The 20,133-nt window shown below is 47.2% G+C and overlaps 1 protein-coding gene across 1 annotated transcript in view; it reads right to left on the reverse strand.

Annotated features, from left to right (window-relative positions):
- Positions 1 to 20,133, reverse strand: part of LOC311106157 (BCAS3 microtubule associated cell migration factor-like) — a 193,000-nt gene that overhangs the window by 63,523 nt on the left and 109,344 nt on the right. The gene's annotated exons all lie outside the window — the stretch shown is intronic.

A 20,133-nucleotide genomic window follows, 5' to 3' on the forward strand; every position in this document is an offset into this window, starting at 1 on the left:
CCCCCCCACACACACACTCTCTCTCTCTGTCTCTCCCACCTTCTCCCTATTTGTCTCTCTCTCTTCATAATCAAGTCAATGTTTTTATAAAATGTGCTCATTTAGCTCCAACATGTTGTGTTGTCATGTAAATCCCATAAATATGGCCGCTAGGGTCAATGGAGCTAATAACCAACTCAACCTAACGCCAGATGCTGCTGCTACTGCTGGTAATGTTAAAAAGAAAATCCTGTGAGTGAGAGAAGAGAGAGAGGGGGGGGGGGGGGGGGGGGGGGGGGGGGGAGAATGAGGAAGAAGAGGAGGAGGTGGTAGAAGGGGAGGAGAAGAATGTTGTGACCATTCCCTAAAACTGCTCAACTTCAGTGTGTGTGTGGTATCAGGTAAGAATCACTGGTGCATGACCTTACAGAAATGAGGAACACTGTGTCCCTTCTACAGTCGCCCACGCTGCTCACTGGTCACTAACACAGCAAAGCATGCTGGGAGTTATATAAATTAACCACCCATTGGGCAGGGCCCGGGTTCACTTGAGGTCACACAGTGTGTGTGTGTGTGTGAGTGAGTGCGCGAGTGTGTTGGGGTGAAGACCTGGCGCACAGGGAGGGAGAGAGGGGATGAAGGAGGGAGGGATGGGGTGAGGTGCGTCAAGGAGAGGAACGAGAGGCCAGAGGGAAGTATATGTAATTAACTCATCAGGAAGAAGGGAAGAGCCCCAACTCAAGGACTGTGGCCACAACAGATCTCTCTCTCTCTCTCTCTCTCTCTCTCTCTCTCTCTCTCTCTCTCTCTCTCTCTCTCTCTCTCTCTCTCTCTCTCTCTCTCTCTCTCTCTCACTCTCTCTTCTCTCTCTCTCTCTCTTCTCTCTCTCTCTCTCTCTCTCTCTCTCTCTCTCTCTCTCTCTCTCTCTCTCTCTCTCTCTCTCTCTCTCTCTCTCTCTCTCTCTCTCTCTCTCTCTCTCTCTCTCTCTCTCTCTTCTCTCTCTCTCTCTCTCTCTCTCTCTCTCTTCTCTCTCTCTCTCTCTCTCTCTCTCTCTCTCTCTCTCTCTCTCTCTCTCTCTCTCTCTCTCTCTCTCTCTCTCTCTCTCTCTCTCTCTCTCTCTCTCTCTCTCTCTCTGTGTAAGGGACCCACTGCTTTTAAGCTGACCTGCCGTGATACAATGCGCTTCAGTTCAATGCCGGACAGGACTGGGGGTGGGGGATGAAACATGAAAGCCTTCGAGGCAAACTTTCACATTTCCCTGAACACACACCTCCAAGATGCTCTTTATCTAGTATCTTTCCATGATTGTTTAACTTGTGTGTTTGAGTGCAATCATGTTTGAGTGGGTGATCAACAGCCATGTGTTCACATTAAGCATCTCAAATCCAATGTTAAATCTAGAATCGGCTTCCTATTTCGCAACAAAGCCTCCTTCACTCATGCCCTCGTAAAACTGACTATCCTACCGATCCTTGACTTTGGCGGTCATTTACAAAATAGCCTCCAACACTCTACTCAGCAAATTGGATATAGTCTATCACAGTGCCATCCGTTTTGTCACCAAAGCCCCATATACAGTGGGGGAAAAAAGTATTTAGTCAGCCACCAATTGTGCAAGTTCTCCCACTTAAAAAGATGAGAGAGGCCTGTAATTTTCATCATAGGTACACGTCAACTATGACAGACAAAATTAGATTTTTTTTTCCTGAAAATCACATTGTAGGATTTTTAATGAATTTATTTGCAAATTATGGTGGAAAATAAGTATTTGGTCAATAACAAAAGTTTCTCAATACTTTGTTATATACCCTTTGTTGTACGTCTTCACAAGGTTTTCACACACTGTTGCTGGTATTTTGGCCCATTCCTCCATGCAGATCAAATCAAATCAAATCAAATTTTATTGGTCACATGCGCCGAATACAACAGGTGCAGACATTACAGTGAAATGCTTACTTACAGCCCTTAACCAACAGTGCATTTATTTTAAACAAAAAAGTAAGAATAAAACAACAACAAAAAAAGTGTTGAGAAAAAAAGAGCAGAAGTAAAATAAAGTGACAGTAGGGAGGCTATATATACAGTAAAATAAAGTGACAGTAGGGAGGCTATATATACAGGGGGGTACCGTTGCAGAGTCAATGTGCGGGGGCACCGGCTAGTTGAGGTAGTTGAGGTAATATGTACATGTGGGTAGAGTTAAAGTGACTATGCATAAATACTTACTTAACAGAGTAGCAGCAGCGTAAAAAGGATGGGGTGGGGGGGCAGTGCAAATAGTCCGGGTAGCCATGATTAGCTGTTCAGGAGTCTTATGGCTTGGGGGTAGAAGCTGTTGAGAAGTCTTTTGGACCTAGACTTGGCACTCCGGTACCGCTTGCCGTGCGGTAGCAGAGAGAACAGTCTATGACTAGGGTGGCTGGAGTCTTTGACAATTTTGAGGGCCTTCCTCTGACACCGCCTGGTATAGAGGTCCTGGATGGCAGGGAGCTTTGCCCCAGTGATGTACTGGGCCGTACGCACTACCCTCTGTAGTGCCTTGCGGTCAGAGGCCAAGCAGTTGCCATACCAGGCGGTGATGCAACCAGTCAGGATGCTCTCGATGGTGCAGCTGTAGAATTTTTTGAGGATCTGAGGACCCATGCCAAATCTTTTTAGTCTCCTGAGGGGGAATAGGCTTTGTCGTGCCCTCTTCACGACTGTGTTGGTGTGTTTGGACCATGATAGTTCGTTGGTGATGTGGACACCAAGGAACTTGAAGCTCTCAACCTGTTCCACTACAGCCCCGTCGATGAGAATGGGGGCGTGCTCAGTCCTCTTTTTTTTCCTGTAGTCCACAATCATCTCCTTTGTCTTGGTCACGTTGAGGGAGAGGTTGTTGTCCTGGCACCACACGGCCAGATCTCTGACCTCCTCCCTATAGGCTGTCTCATCGTTGTCGGTGATCAGGCCTACCACTGTTGTGTCGTCGGCAAACTTAATGATGGTGTTGGAGTCGTGCCTGGCCATGCAGTCATGGGTGAACAGAGAGTACAGGAGGGGACTGAGCACGCACCCCTGAGGGGCCCCCGTGTTGAGGATCAGTGTGGCAGATGTGTTGTTACCTACCCTTACCACCTGGGGGCGGCCCGTCAGGAAGTCCAGGATCCAGTTGCAGAGGGAGGTGTTTAGTCCCAGGATCCTTAGCTTAGTGATGAGCTTAGAGGGCACTATGGTGTTGAATGCTGAGCTGTAGTCAATGAATAGCATTCTCACGTAGGTGTTCCTCTTGTCCAGGTGGGAAAGGGCAGTGTGGAGTGCGATAGAGATTGCATCATCTGTGGATCTGTTGGGGCGGTATGCAAATTGGAGTGGGTCTAGGGTTTCTGGGATTATGCTGTTGATGTGAGCCATGACCAGTCTTTCAAAGCACTTCATGGCTACAGACGTCAGTGCTACGGGTCGGTAGTCATTTAGGCAGGTTATCTTAGAGTTCTTGGGCACAGGGACTATGGTGGTCTGCTTGAAACATGTTGGTATTACAGACTCAGTCAGGGACATGTTGAAAATGTCAGTGAAGACACTTGCCAGTTGGTCAGCACATGCTCGGAGTACACGTCCTGGTAATCCGTCTGGCCCTGCGGCCTTGTGAATGTTGACCTGCTTAAAAGTCTTACTCACATCGGCTACGGAGAGCGTGATCACATAGTCGTCCGGAACAGCTGGTGCTCTCATGCATGCTTCAGTGTTGCTTGCCTCGAAGCGAGCATAGAAGTGGTTTAGCTCGTCTGGTAGGCTTGTGTCACTGGGCAGCTCGCGGCTGTGCTTCCCTTTGTAGTCTGTAATAGTTTTCAAGCCCTGCCACATCCGACGAGCGTCAGAGCCAGTGTAGTATGATTCAATCTTAGACCTGTATTGACTCTTTGCCTGTTTGATGGTTCGTCGGAGGTCATAGCGGGATTTCTTATAAGCGTCCGGGTTAGAGTCCCGTTCCTTGAAAGCGGCAGCTCTACCCTTTAGCTCAGTGCGGATGTTTCCTGTAATCCATGGCTTCTGGTTGGGGTATGTACTGGTACTGGTTGCAGTGATGTTTTGGGACTTTCAACTCCCTCCAAAAGATGTTCTATGGGGTTGAAATCTGGAGACTGGCTAGGCCACTCCAGGACCTTGAAATGCTTCTTACGAAGCCACTCCTTCGTTGCCCGGGCGGTGTGTTTGGGATCATTGTCATGCTGAAAGACCCAGCCACGTTTCATCTTCAATGCCCTTGCTGATGGAAGGAGGTTTTCACTCAAAATCTCACGATACATGGCCCCATTCATTCTTTCCTTTACACGGATCAGTCATCCTGGTCCCTTTGCAGAAAAACAGCTCCAAAGCATGATGTTTCCACCCCCATGCTTCACAGTAGGTATGGTGTTCTTTGGATGCAACTCAGCATTCTTTGTCCTCCAAACACGACAAGTTGAGTTTTTACCAAAAAGTTCTATTTTGGTTTCATCTGACCATATGACATTCTCCCAATCCTCTTCTGGATCATCCAAATGCACTCTAGCAAACTTCAGACGGGCCTGGACATGTACTGGCTTAAGCGGGGGACACGTCTTGCACTGCAGGATTTGAGTCCCTGGCGGCGTAGTGTGTTACTGATGATAGGCTTTGTTACTTTGGTCCCAGCTCTCTGCAGGTCATTCACTAGGTCCCCCCGTGTGGTTCTGGGATTTTTGCTCACCATTCTTGTGATCATTTTGACCCCACGGGGTGAGATCTTGCGTGGAGCCCCAGATCGAGGGAGATTATCAGTGGTCTTGTATGTTTTCCATTCCCTAATAATTGCTCCCACAGTTGATTTCTTCAAACCAAGCTGCTTACCTATTGCAGATTCAGTCTTCCCAGCCTGGTGCAGGTCTACAATTTTGTTTCTGGTGTCCTTTGACAGCTCTTTGGTCTTGGCCATAGTGGAGTTTGGAGTGTGACTGTTTGAGGTTGTGGACAGGTGTATTTTATACTGATAACAAGTTCAAACAGGTGCCATTAATACAGGTAACGAGTGGAGGACAGAGGAGCCTCTTAAAGAAGTTGTTACAGGTCTGTGAGAACCAGAAATCTTGCTTGTTTGTAGGTGACCAAATACTTATTTTCCACCATAATTTGCAAATAAATTCATTAAAAATCCTACAATGTGATTTTCTGGGTTTTTTTCCCTCAATTTGTCTGTCATAGTTGACGTGTACCTATGATGAAAATTACAGGCCTCTCTCATCTTTTTAAGTGGGAGAACTTGCACAATTGGTGGCTGACTAAATACTTTTTTTCCCCCACTGTACTACCCACCATTGTGACCTGTACGCTCTTGTTGGCTGGCCCTCACTATTCGTCGCCAAACCCTCTGGGTCCAGGTCATCTAAAAATCACTGCTAGGCAAATCCCCGTCTTATCTTAGCTCACTGGTCACCATAGCAACACCCACCTGTAGTCTGCGCTCCAGCAGGTATATCTCACTGGTCATCCCCAAAGCCAACACCTCCTTTGGCCGCCATTCCTTCCAGTTCTCTGCTGCCAATGACTGGAACGAACTGCAAAAATCTCTGAAGCTGGAGACTCTTATCTCCCTCACTAACTTTAGGTGTCAGTTGTCAGAGCAGCTTACCGATCACTGCACCTGTACACAGCCCATCTGTAATTAGCCCATCCAACTACCTCATCCCCATATTGTTATTTATTTTGCTAATTTGCACCCCAGTATCTCTATTTGCACATCATATTTTGCACATCTATCATTCCAGTGTTAAAACGAAATTGTAACTATTTTGCACTATGGCCTATTTATTGCCATACCTCCATAATTTACTACATTCGCACACACTGTATATATATTTTCTGTTGGATTTTTGACTTAATGTTTTGTTTACCCCATATGTAACTGTATTGTTGTTTTTATCGCACTGCTTTGCTTTATCTTGGCCAGGTCGCAGTTGTAAATGAGAACTTGTTCTCAACTGGCTTACCTGGTTAAATAAGGTGAAATAAATCAAATAAATAAATATGAGAACACTCCCAGATATAGCAGGGTGAATCCTTTGCTTTTGCAAAGGAGAGGAGGAGGAGAGGGGGTCATTTAGCTGTCTCTCAATTAAATTTCAATTCAATTTAAGGGGCTTTATTGGCATGGGAAACAAAGCCAAAGCAAGCGAAATAGATAATAAACAAAAGTGAAATAAACAATACATAATTAACAGTAAACATTACACTCACAAAAGTTCCAAAAGAATAATGACATTTCAAATGTCTTATTATGTCTATATACAATGTTGTAAAGATGTGCAAATAGTTAAAGTACAAAAGGGAAAATAAATAAACAAATATAGGTTGAATTTACAATGGTGTTTGTTCTTCACTGGTTGTCCTTTTCTTGTGGCAACAGGTCAAAAATCTTGCTGCTGTGATGGCTCACTGGTATTTCACCCAGTAGATATGGGAGTTTATCAAAATTGGATTTGTTTTAGAATTCTTTGTGGGTCTGTGTAATCTGAGGGAAATATGTGTCTCTAATATGGTCATACATTTGGCAGGAGGTTAGGAAGTGCAGCTCAGTTTCCACCTCATTTTGTGGGCAGTGTGCACATCGCCTGTCTTCTCTTGAGAGCCAGGTCTGCCTTCGGCAGCCTTTCTCAATAGCAAGGCTATGCTCACTGAGTCTGTACATAGTCAAAGATGTCCTTAATTTTGGGTCAGTCACAGTACAGTGGTCAGGTATTCTGCCACTGTATACTCTCTGCATTCTAGTTTGCTCTGTTTTTTTGTAAATTCTTTCCAATGTGTCAAGTAATTATCTTTTTGTTTTCTCATGATTTGGTTGGGTCTAATTGTGTTGCTGTGCTGGGGCTCTGTGGGGTCTGTTTGTGTTTGTGAATAGAGCTTGCTTAGGGGGCTCTTCTCCAGGTTCATTTCTCTGTAGGTGACGGCTTTGTTATGGAAGGTTTGCGAATCGCTTCGTTTTAGGTGGTTGTAGAATTTAAGAGCTCTTTTCTGGATTATGATAATTAGCGGGTATCGGCCTAATTCTGCTCTGCATGCATTATTTGGTGTTTTACGTTGTACACTGAGGATATTTGTGCAGAATTCTGCATGCAGAGTCTCAATTTGGTGTTTGTCCCATTTTGTGAATTATTGGTTGGTGAGCGGACCCCTGACCTCACAACCATAAGGGGCAATGGGTTATATAACTGATTCAAGTATTTTTAGCCAGATCCTAATTGGTATGTCGAATTGAATGTTCCCTTTGATGGCATAGAAGGCCCTTCTTGCCTTGTCTCTCAGATCGTTCACAGCTTTGTGGAAGTTACCTGTGGCGCTGATGTTTAGGCCGAGGTATGTATAGTTTTTGTGCTCTAGGGCAACGGTGTCTAGATGGAATTTGTATTCGTGGTCCTGGCAACTGGACCTTTTTTGGAACACCATTATTTTTGTCTTACTGAGATTTACTGTCAGGGCCCAGGTCTGACAGAATCTGTGCAGAAGATCTAGGTGCTACTGTAGGCCCTCCTTGCTTTGGGACAGAAGCACCAGATCATCAGCAAACAGTAGACATTTGACTTCAGATTCTAGTAGGGTGAGGCCCGGGTGCTGCAGATTGTTCTAGTGCCCTCGCCAATTCGTTGATATATATGTTGAAGAGGGTGGGGCTTAAGCTGCATCCCTGTCTCAACCCCCGGCCCTGTGGAAATATTTTTGCCAATTTTAACCGCACACTTGTTGTTTGTGTACATGGATTTCATAATGTTGTATGTTTTTCCCCCAACACCACTTTCCATCAATTTGTATAGCAGACCCTCATGCCAAATTGAGTCGAAAGCTTTTTTGAAATCAACAAAGCATGAGAAGACTTTGCTTTGTTTTGTTTTGTTTGTTTGTCAATTAGGGTGTGCAGGGTGAATACATGGTCTGTTGTACTGTAATTTGGTAAAAAGACAATTTGACATTTGCTCAGTACATTGTTTTCGCTGAGGAAATGTATGAGTGTGCTGTTAATGATATTGCAGAGGATTTTCCCAAGGTTGCTGTTGACGCATAACCCACGGTAGTTATTGGGGTCAACGTCTCTCTCTACAGCTCTCTCACTCTCTCTACAGCTCTCCCACTCTCTCTACAGCTCTCCCACTATCTCTACAGCTCTCTCACTCTTTCTCTCTACAGCTGTCTCTCTTTACAGCTCTCTCTCTCACTCTCTACAGCTCTCTCTCTCACTCTCTACAGCGCTCTCTCTCTCTCCACAGCTCTCTCGCTCTCTCCACAGCTCTCTCGCTCTCTCCACAGCTCTCTCGCTCTACAGCTCTCTCTACCTCTTCCCCCTGCCTAACACACTAATTGCTTTCATTCCTAATCAGTGGCTGATGAACTGTCTTAAAGCTGGCAGGAGAGTCAATTGGATCTGATATGTTCTATCCGGTGGCTGCTTATTGGATAAGAGTCTGCTGGTTGGGGATGCTCTGCATGTGACAGTAATAAACAGTAGTGAAAGGGAGAGCCACTTAGCTGTATTAGTGGTAACTCAGTAGTTAAAAGAGCAATAAGGACTTAAATTTCATTACTGGGGTTTGACTTGGGCCTTGCTGTTGAGGTGGGTGTGGCGTGGGACTGGAGCGGTGTCACCACGGTGTGTCTGTGTGTGTGTGTGTGTGCGCGCATTTGAGAGTGTGTGTGTAAATCTATGCATGCATATGAGTCATAGTGTGTGTGTGGATGTGTATGACACTGGGTCACTGCGGGTGTGTGTGTGGGACGTGTGACTGTGTAAGTGGGGGGCAGGGATGCCACATGACCTCATCTGATGAAGCAGTTTGGACAGCTTGGTCTGATCTCCGACACACAAACACACACAAAAGCTGGTACAGGACAGTCTGTCTATCCCCTTAACCCCCACACGGAGAGAGAAAGATGGAGCGAGGGAGAGATAGAGACAGAGAGAGGGAGAGAAAGAGAGCGATAGAGAGAGAAGGAGAGAGAAAGGGCAGTTGGTTTTGGGGGATGAGGAGGGGAGGGAGAAGTGGGAGGAAAGGGGGAGGTTTGGCATCAGCCTGGAGCCAGGGCCTACAGTACCTCAGGGGGGACAGAGCCATTGTGTGGCAACAAGCTCCCCCATTCAGTCTGCACTGTGTGTCGCTAAACTCTACTAATGAGCGTTACCCACTTCTAGCACCACACACACACTGCTTCACAGGACCCCATTCACAATGACAGAGAGAGAGCGAACTGGGGCATGGTCTTGACAGAGGGCAGCCCTTAGTTCCTCTCAGTCAGTCACATGAGCCGTGGCAGTGCCAGCGAGGAAGAAGAGAGGGAAGGGAGGTAAAGAAAGAAAAGGAGGACATGTCATCTCCCAGCAGGCAGAGAGAGTTTTTCACAGCAGCTATTTTCTACGTCAGGGAGGTGGAGGGAGAGGGCTGTAGTGCTGAGGATGGCCCGGCCATTAAAACCCTGTTAAAACACTTCTGATGTTGTCAGCGGACAGACCGAGAGACGCAGGGAGGAAAGGTGGAGGAGAGGAGGGAGGGAGGGCTGGAGTGGCCGGGCGATGCTATCTGCCTCACAGCCAGTTCACTGCTGCTGTCAATACTATGAGCAGCAAGGTGCAAGATGAGCAACAACCTAATATCCACATCAAACTTTTATGGCGGCTCCTAGAGCAAAGAGGGGATGTGGGAAGAAGGGAGGAGGGGATGGAGGGAGAGAGAGTGAAAGAGAGAGAGAGATAGTGAGAGAGAGAGTAGCTCGCCATTAGCCTTCCTATGACCTTCACTCCCCGAACCTTTTAAATTTTTAAAGTTCCAACCTCTGGGCTGAATTACATTTGCAATGTTTTTAAGGTGGTATTATAGTGACCCTTTCAGCACGCGCTCTCCTCTCCTGTCCTCTCTGGCCCCCATAGAAAGCTTTCTGCCTCAGAGGATTATTTATTTAATATAGCCGTGAGGAGAAGTACACGGCCAACTTCAGGAATCGTTTTAAGGAAGCCCGTTTTAATGGCTTTTAACGAGTTTGGTGGTGTGGGATAAAACACCTAAGGAGTGATGAATGCTGTTGTCTTGGGAGGGGAAAAACCTCTCCAGCCCAGGTCAGTGTGTGTGTGTGTGTGTGTGTGTGTGTGTGTGTGTGTGTGTGTGTGTAATTCACTGCTACAGTATCCCCATCAGCTCCTGTCACAAAAGAAGCTCCTTTCAAACTACTCCACTCTCATTCAACAGATGCTGTCTCTCAGCGTATAGAAACTGTAGTTTGATTACCGGTGGCCTAACTCAACCATATTAGACAAAATTCTATATTACACACACAGGCTGCTGTGATGACACCCGGTCCAATTCCGTTTTTTGTTTGGGCTAGAAGTTGAGTTGCAACACTGGGGGTCCTCTTCACTCTATCAAGAGCCCCCTCCACCCCCCTCCTTATCCTCCCCAGACACACAGACACATTCTGACCACAGCTCTGTCAAACACAGGCTTTGGAGGGAGGAAGGAAGAAAGATGGAGACATTGTGTGGCGGCAACGCCAGAGAGTGACTGATGGGGACAGGAAGTGTGGTGTGGAGGAGAGCCTGAGGGGGTGTGTGTGTGTGTGTGTGTGTATATATAGGACTGCCGTGTGTCACAGCTTCACACACAGCATGGGGTCTGGCAGCGTGCTCTGGCGTGAAACTTAAACTATAACCCCTCCAAAAAGAATGTTTCTTTGAAAGCATTTCTATGGACCGATTGGCGGTTGGAGTTTTGGCAGTGGATGACAGTGTAAGGCAAACAAACAAGGCCAGAGCCCCGACCTCTCCTCTCCTCTTTGTGACAGGCAGCCGGTGGATCTTCATGGTCACAGCACTTTCATGTCATTCAGAGAGAGAACAAAGACAGAACAACAACAGAGAGAATCAGCGAAGGGATGTTGTTGTGAATGTGGGCGGTAAGTGGGAAGGCTCTAATGACTATGTTGACGACCTAGGAGAATGAGATGAAGAGGCTCTGACTTAGGATCAGTAAAATAATCACTATATCCTCTCTGGTCACACCTACCCATACCCATATCTATATCAGATATATTATCTCTGTATGCTCAGTATATAGTATTTCTTTGTCTTCTCTGATTTAGGATCAGTGTAGTTAGTCTCTGGTCAGCAGCCCTGCCCCGTGAGATGGGAGCAAGTCTCATCATCATGAATAAGTAAAGAGCTCTGGAGAGCAGCAAGACCGTTGCTGACGTTTCTGCCTGACTTTTAACACATTAGAAAGACCATGTCGCCAGTAATGAGGGGGGAGAGAGAGAGAAGGTGGGGGGGGGCAAAGGCAGGGGGCAGAGAGAGAGGGGAGAGTGGGAGAGAGTGAGATGGAAAGAGAGAGAGATCAAATTCTTGTTCAAAATGATCTTGAAATGTAAAGGAAAAAAGATAAGTGACAATTGGAATGTCACAAATGGCCAATGAAACAGTGACCAACAGCAACATTGTCAGTGAGTCCCACTATTTCATGTACATGAAGCGTACATGTGGCCAGAGTTGATGCAATTACAGAGGGTTTAAGACCGACACTTTCACCAGTCCTGGGGAGGGAGAGTATGTGTGTTTGTACTGGAAAGAATGTGTAGATGAGAGAAGGAGTGTGTGTGTGTAAATACGTACACGCGTGTGTTTATGTGCATGTGTCCGTGCATGTGAGTGTGTGTATGTTATATGTGCATGTACGTGCATGTGCTTGAGCGGACGTGTGTGTGTGAACGAGCGTGTCTGTCTCGGTGTGTAGTGCACCAGTGTTCCCTCGCTGCCGTGGCCTAGCTCTGGTCCCCCCTCCCCCGCTGTGTCAGAGTTTATTCACAGGAAATGCTTTGGGAGCCTCACGGCCGGCTGCTCTGATGTGAACTGACGTGGCGTCTCCAGCGGGCCCAGGAGTTAGCATGTCAGGCAGGTCAGCACAGGGCAAGCAGACAGTCGATAAAATATTCAATACAGCACTCTCAAATCATGGATCTAATACCTCCAAAAAGACCCCCCTTCTCCCATCCTAAACCCAACCCCCCCCACCCTCTTCACACAGTTAGTCCAGGGTCTGTCGGTTGGTCTGTCTGTCAGGGTACAGGGTGCAAAAGCCTCTGTCTGCGTCCCAAACGGCATCCTATTCTCTATATAGTGCACTACCTGACGGAGGCTACGTCCCAAATGGAACCATCTTCCTTATATAGCAGTGCACTATATAGGGAATATGGTTCCATTTGGGACGTAGCCTCTGTCAGTGTGGATCTAATGGACTTTCACAGGCAGCCCAAGCTGGGCCCTTCTTCACGGGAAACCCTATGGATTTGATTCTGAACTAATGGGAAGGCTAGTTCGGTCAGTCGAGTGAAAGTTCAAAAGTGCACCGTGACCTTTTACACAGGCTCTGCTCCTGGTACTAACACACAATCACATAATGGGGGAGGGAGTGGGGGGGAGAGAAGAATAATATTTTCTTCTTCTCTTTCTCCATTTCACGTTCATTGCTATTTTTTGCCACTTTTCATCTGGCAATTTCTTTTCTGTCTTGTTTTTTAATTATTTCATTCTTTCCTCCATTCAGTATCCTTCCTGCTTCCCCCCAGGCAGGAAGAAAACATAAAGCTGCCTAGGTCTGACAGCCTGGGAGTCTCTGGGAGTGTGTGTGTGTTTGTGTGTGTGTGCGTTTGTGTTGGGCTACCCATGAAGTCTGTCAATTTAGGCACCAGGCGCTAATCTCAATTAGCATCACTCACCCTGCCCTCTGTCCCCTGTCTCCTCTCACATCCACTCAACCTTCTCCCAGACCGAGACAGACCCACACACACACTCTGTGGTCCTCTATGGACTCATAGCCCCTAACACCAGCTGCTATCGGCCTGTTTCACTGATCAACTCTCACACTAAGATATGTTTGTTTCTCTATTTTCCTTTCACCACGCCTTCGCTTCCTTTTCCCCCTACCCTCGTACCTCCTTATATATACGACATCCTCTTACACATACTAGCTACATCCTCTTACACATACAGCGCATTGACTTTTTCCACATTTTGTTACGTTACAACGTTATTCTAAAATTGATTAAATTGTTTTTTCCTCTCATCAATCTACACACAATACCCCATCATGAAATTTTTGCAAATCTATAAAAAATAAATAAACAGAAATATTACATTTACATAAGTATTCAGACCCTTTACTCAGTACTTTGTTGAAGCACCTTTGGCAGCAATTACAGCCTCGATTCTTCTTGGGTATGACGCTACAAGCTTGGCACATCTGTAGTTGGGGAGTTTCTCTCATTCCTCTCCGCAGATCCTCTCAAGATCTGTCAGGTTGGATGTGGAGCGTTGCTGCACATTAATTTTCAGGTCTCTACAGAGATGTTAAACTGGGCTCTGGCTGGGCCACTCAAGGACATTCAGAGACTTGTCCCGAAGCCACTCCTGCATTGTCTTGGCTGTGTGCTTAGGGTCGTTGTCCTGTTGGAAGGTAAACATTTGTCCCAGTCTGAGGTCCTGAGCGCTCTGTAGCAGGTTTTTATCAAGGATCTCCCTGTACTTTGCTCCGTTCATCTTTCCCGCGATCCTGACTAGTCTCCCAGTCCCTGCCGCTGAAAAACATCCCCACAGCATGATGCTGCCACCATCATGCTTCACTGTAGGGATGGTGCCAGGTTTCCTCCAGACACTTGGCATTCAGGCCAAAGAGATCAATCTCGGTTTTATCAGACCAGAGAAACTTGTTTCTCATGGTCTGAGAGTCCTTTAGGTGCCTTTTGGCAAACTCCAAGCGGGCTGTCATGTGCCTTTTACTGAGGAGTGGCTTCCGTCTGGCCACTCTACCCTAAAGGCCTGATTGGTGGAGTGCTGTAGAGATGGTTGTCCTTCTGGAAGGTTCTCCCATCTCCACAGAGGAACTGTGGAGCTCTGTCAGAGTGACCATCGGGTTCTTGTTCACCTCCCTGACCAAGGCCCTTCTCCCCTGCTTGCTCAGTATGGCCGGGCGGCCATCTTTAGGAGGAGTCTTGGTGGTTCCAAACTTCTTCCATTTAAGAATGATGGAGACCACTTTATTCTTGGGGACCGTCAATGCTGCAGACATTTGTTGGTACCTCCTGAGTGGTGCAGTGGTCTAAGGCTACCTGTGCCACTAGAGATCCTGGTTCGAATCCAGGCTCTGTCGTAGCCGGCAGCGACCGGGAGACCAATGAGGCGGCGGACAATTGGCCCAGCGTCGTCCAGGGTAGGGGAGGGAATGGCCGGCAGGGATGTAGCTCAGTAAGTCGCTCTGGATAAGAGCGTCTGCTAAATGACTAAAATGTAAAAAAAATTTAAAATGTACACTTCCCCAGATCTGTGCCTCGACACAATCCTGTCTCGAAGCTCTACTGAAAATTCCTTTGACCTAATGGCTGGGTTTTTGCTCTGAAATGCACTGTCAACTGTGGGACCTTATATAGACAGGTGTGTGCCTTTCCAAATCATGTCCAATCAATTGAATTTACCACAGGTGGACTCCAAGTTGTAGAAACATCAAGGATTATCAATGGAAACAGGATGCACCTGAGCTCAAGTTCGAGTCTCATAGCAAAGGGTCTGAATACTTATGTAAATAAGGTATCTGTTTTTTGTTTTTAATACATTGCAAACATTTCTAAAAACCTGTTTTTGCTTTGTCATTATGGGGTATTGCGTGTAGATTGCTGAGAAAAAATATAATATTTAATCAATTTTAGAATAAGGCTGTAACGTAACAAAATGTGGAAAAAGTCAAGGGGTCTGAATACTTTCCGAAGGCACTGCATACTAGCTACATCCTCTTCCACATACTAGCTACATCCTCTTACACATACTAGCTACATCCTCTTCCACATACGAGCTACATCCTCTTACACGTACGACATCCTCTTCCACATACTAGCTACATCCTCAACATCTTTAAAACAACCGTCTCCTTAGTATACTGCTCATTTACAGAGTGGTCTGCCTGAGTAGGCAGCATTTCATGACTTACACCGCAGCGCAGAATAGATTGTTCAGTAGCAGTGGATCAGTGTTACACACTCAAATGCTTTCCTTTCCCCTGCTGAATAATTGATGGGAATAGATGGTTAGATGGTTAAGGACAAATACAAGGAAGACTCCATTAGGACTGTAGTGGTCATGGTGCTGACATCATCATCAGAGGGGTTAGTGTTGGGCTCAGCCTAACTGATACTGATCAGGTGAGAGGGGCTAAGGGTGGTGTTGGGGATAGAGCTAGGGATGGGGCAGGGGTTCATAAAAAAATCAACCACATTTTATTTGTCACATGCGCCGAATACAACAGGTGTAGACTTTACCGTGAAATGCTTTCTTACGAGCCCTTTCCCCAACAGCGCAGTTAAAAAGTAAGACAAATTTGCTAAATAAAAAAAGGAAATAGTAACACAATAAAATAACGAGTTGAGGTAATTGAGGTAATATGTACATGTGGGTAGGGGTAAAAGTAACTAGGCAAACAGGAGAGATATTAAACAGAGCAGCAGTGTATGTGGTCCTCTGTAGCTCAGCTGGTAGAGCATGGAGCTTGTAACGCCAAGGTAGTGGGTTCGATCCCCGGGACCACCCATACACAAAAAATGTATGCACGCATGACTAAGTCGCTTTGGATAAAAGCGTCTGCTAAATGGCATATTATTATTATATTATAAGAGTGTGAAAGTGTGTTTGTGTGCTAAGGGCTGAAGCTGAGGCTAGGGCTGGGACTATATCTTAAACTGGGGCTATGGCTTGAGCTGGGACTATGGCTTGAGCTGGGACTATGGCTTGAGCTGGGACTATGGCTTGAGCTGGGACTATGGCTTGAGCTGGGACTATGGCTTGAGCTGGGACTAGGGCTTGAGCTGGGACTAGGGCTTGAGCTGGGGCTAAGGCTTGAGCTGGGGCTAAGGCTTGAGCTGGGGCTAAGGTAGGTTCATGGTGCTGACATCATCATCAGAGGGGTTAGTGTTAGGCTGAAGAGGTGGTGGTGTGTATGCAGACCCTGTGCCAGTTAGAGGAGGATGGATGGAGGCCCAGGATAGCACTGTAGACAATAGTATGGATGGATTCCTAGCATCACAGTTCTGGTCTGATAGTGGCCTTGTACAACGCATGTACAACAGGGCCTGCATGGGGGATACACTTTCTCCAGACACCTGCCTTGCATTTTAGTTTCAAACACACTTAAACCCAGCACTGGGAGTAACAAGGACACGCTAGGAAAAGAGAGGGAAAAAGTCTGCTTTTATGGTTTACAATTGGGAGCTAACCTAAGTGGTCAAAATAGCTGTGTCTGGTCGGTCGGTGGGTTTCTATATTTCCAAAGGCATGTCATAATCCATCCCAGAAGTGTGTAGAGGCCCACAGCTTTCACATACCTATAAATAAATGCTTTTCTCTGCCAGCAGAGCTGCGAGAAGGCCACGCTTCTCACACACACACACACAGAACAAGCCGAACTCAAGTAAATAGCTCCTTGATGAAAAACATTCCAACACCAGCAACACCGTGAAAAGAGCACTATGTTTTTAAAATAGACTTTCTTTTAAAGCACCATTTTCACCCCAGAACAAAACGTCCACCTCTCCTCGAGGGAGTGTGTTCTGTTTCAGATGGAGCCATGTTCTGTTTAACTGAGTGTGTGTGTGTGTGTGTGTGTGTGTGTGGAGAGATGCATGCCAAGGAGATAAACACAACAAACACCTCCCACTATCCCCAGAAGCAGGTGGCAGTGCCCTGGGTACAGTGGGCAAGCTGCTCCCCATCACTCACTAATGCAGCGGCTCACCAGGCACTGGGGGATTCACTCTTTTATTTACGGGACTATGTGGTGACGAGACACGCGGTGAACAACAGGAATACTGCCCCCTACGGGTAGCAGTGAGGGACAGAAATGACAGACAGGCTAGGCTGACTTTTCCCTTCTCCTTTATTCCCCCATTTCCTCTGAGAAAGCATTCCACTAATACTACTGATGGAAGAGAGGGAAGGATTGAAGGAGTGTCCTAAGAATGGTTGAAGGCAGGGAGGAGAAGAGAGGGAGGGGAGGGGGGGGGGGGTGTACTTCAGGAATGCTGCTGGATTGGACTACACAGAGTTGGCCTCTTGGACAATGGGGCATGGGCATATTTTATGGAGATGCGGGGAAGCTGATAGCACGTGCGTCTGCCGCGACAAAGGGGCACTTCTCCTGGCCTGGCCGAGCCCGTGAGAATGGCATGTTTGTCGGGTGTGACACAGGAGATGGTTTCTTTGACCATCATTCATTGCCTGTAAAACACCAGACTGGTCTGAATAGACGCAGAGCACCGGCATAGCTGGGCCTCCTACACACCGCTCAGAGCCAGAGCCAGGGACAGGGGGCTAGGACACCCAACGCCCAGGACCTCTCTCACGCTGTCCCATATTAGATCTGGGACAATGATTTTGGTCTAAGGATAGAGTAGAGGCTAAGTCTGGGACTGGAGTAAGTGCTGGTGCTGGACTAAGAGCTGGGGATGGGACTGGGAATAGGAATGGGGCTGTGTAGCTTCCCATGAAGGAACATGGCAAGGCATTCACATTTGTTTCCACTTATGTTACATGATCTTTAAGAGCTTAATTTGAACAAATCCCTCACTTCAACCGCACACTGTACTTTCCAAGAGAGATCTTCCATCTAGCCTAAACCAGATAAAAAAACAGATACAAATTATTCCTAAACCAGATTTAAAAAACAGCAAAAAACAACAACAAAGGTTGACTAAAGCCTCTTAACCTATCACTGGTGATTCAGCCTGTGAATGCCTTTTAGTTTCCTGACACACATTTGCTCCGCTCTGCACTTTACAGCAGCAATCATTAAAAGCAGTCAGAGACACTGTGACAGAGGGAGAGGGGAGAGAAAGGGAGAGAGAGAGAGAAAGGAAAAGAGAGAGAATCAGAGAGAGGGAGAGCGAAAAGAGTGTGTCTAAAAGCTGCTGTAGAGCAGAGGAGTGCCCGGGGACAGGCAGGATGCCTCAGGCTGCTCTCCCTAGCAGAGTAAGGTTGCCCATTTTCTGCCGGCGTGATACCCTTTTTCCCTCCCACCCATCTTTGTAGATGTACCAGAGGCCCTTCCACTGTGAATTGAAAGCCTGGTATATCCCCAGGGTTGCCAGCACCTCGTAGAGAGAGAGAAGGACAGAGAGAGAGAATGGAGAGCGGGACAAAACGAGAGAGAGAAAGGAGAGAAGGTGCTGTTCCAAATCCGTATCTCAGTCCAGAAGAGACAAAGCCTCTCAATCTTTCCTTGCCACGACACACAACAGCAGCTAACATGGAATCGTTGTGAACTCATCATCAGGAACCCCCCATGTCTTCCCCCTCACACAACACACATTTCATGTTAAGTAACAATCCACACACAGAGCAGTGATTTTGTCATGTATGTTTGCATTGTCTCGTTTGTATATCCTCCCATACATTTCAACCCCTTCCCTCTTTACCATACTATACTACCCCCATACCATACAGGCCTTTCCTGTCTACCTGAGGCCATTCTCATGGCCAGACACAAACACTCTGTACTCTAGCTGGGCGTCTGGAAAGATCCTCCATGTTATTATAGTGTGTGTCTGGGGCTGAGGCTGTGGCTGAAGCTGGATAGGTCACCCAAACCACAGGAAGGAATCTGGGGATGGAAGGATGGCTGGAGGAAAGATGAGGGGACGGGTGGAGGAAAGATGAGAGGAGGGGTGGAATGAGGAATGATGAGAGGAGGGGTGAAAGAGAGTGGGGGGGAGGAGGAAAGATGAGGGGGTTAATTTCTGGCAGATGACAGATCCCAGAATTCCTTCCTTGCGACCATTCTCCTCCTGAACACTACGTCTTTATCCTGCTTGTCTCTCTCCCCAGTCATCCCCCAGGCCTGGCCTGCTGATTAGAATAGCTGGCAGAAAAAGACAAAAATGGGCCATTGAAAAGGATGCATGCCCCGGGGTCCTAATCTCAAATCATATTTTGCAGCGGCGCACAGGAACAAAGGCTGCCCAGTTCGGCTGGGTCGTCTTTTTATCACTTAGCACAAAAGCTTGCCTCTCACCCCCCACCCCCTGTCTGACGCTGTCCCACAACAGTGGCCCCCCTCAGGACCTACAACCACACGGAAGGAGAATGGGCCCTCCTCTCCTAACCACACTGAGACACATTTTAAAAACACACTTTACACTGGGCTCTGACATCCACGATAAATGGAAGGCTCTCTTTTAACACTTTAATGAAATTCCACATAGGGGGGAGAAGGGAGGGGGGCCCCCAGACCACTGGACCCCCCTCCCATGGAGCACTTAAGATTACGTTGAATTACACAGCAACACAATACAGTGTGCGTTTTTCCCTCTGACCTCCCTACAGCCCCATGGCCCCCAGCCCACGGCTTGACCTGCCTCCCTGACATTAAGTACTGCGGTGGGGACGGTCGGCGTATTTGTCTACTGTAGGGGCTGGATGAGGGGGGTGGAGAGGGCAGAGGTACAGAAAAGGGCAGTAACAAAACCCAATTGTCCCAGTAATTGTAGCAATTGCATTTTATTAAAATAATGACTGGGTGTCTGGCTGGAATTACTGACTGTAGGGGCTGGAACTCCCTCCACATGACTGAGAGTGTCAGGAGATAGACGCTATAGGCTAGAAGAGGGTATATTCTGCTCCAGCTGAGAGAGAGAGAGAGAGAGAGAGAGAGAGAGAGAGAGAGAGAGAGAGAGAGAGAGAGAGAGAGAGAGAGAGAGAGAGAGAGAGAGAGAGAGAGAGAGACCGAGGAAACAGCAGTAGTGGTGGGTCTAACCCCCTGCTGGGTCCACTCTCCACCACCCTGCTCCAGCACCAGGGCAAGACCCGGGTCAGGTCACATCAACAGTGCTGTGTAAGAACCAGCTACCCCACGCTGGGATGTTTCCACCCAGGGTTGTGACCCACACCAACCCCCTCCTCCCTGACACACTCAACAGCATGTGCTGCTTTACAAGGAGCAAGAGGAGAAAAAAAGAAAGGACAGAGCGAGAGAAAGAGATGAGAAGCTTTTACAGTGCCCTGGCAGTGTATAGTACAAAGTGTCTCCTTTTTAAAAGCTGCTGCTCTGGGAGAGGTCTGTGAAGCCTGGTGGAATATCATCATAGCCGGTAGGG

Source organism: Coregonus lavaretus (genome assembly GCF_964263955.1).
Source record: "Coregonus lavaretus genome assembly, chromosome: 30".
Taxonomy (NCBI): Eukaryota; Metazoa; Chordata; class Actinopteri; order Salmoniformes; family Salmonidae; genus Coregonus; species Coregonus lavaretus.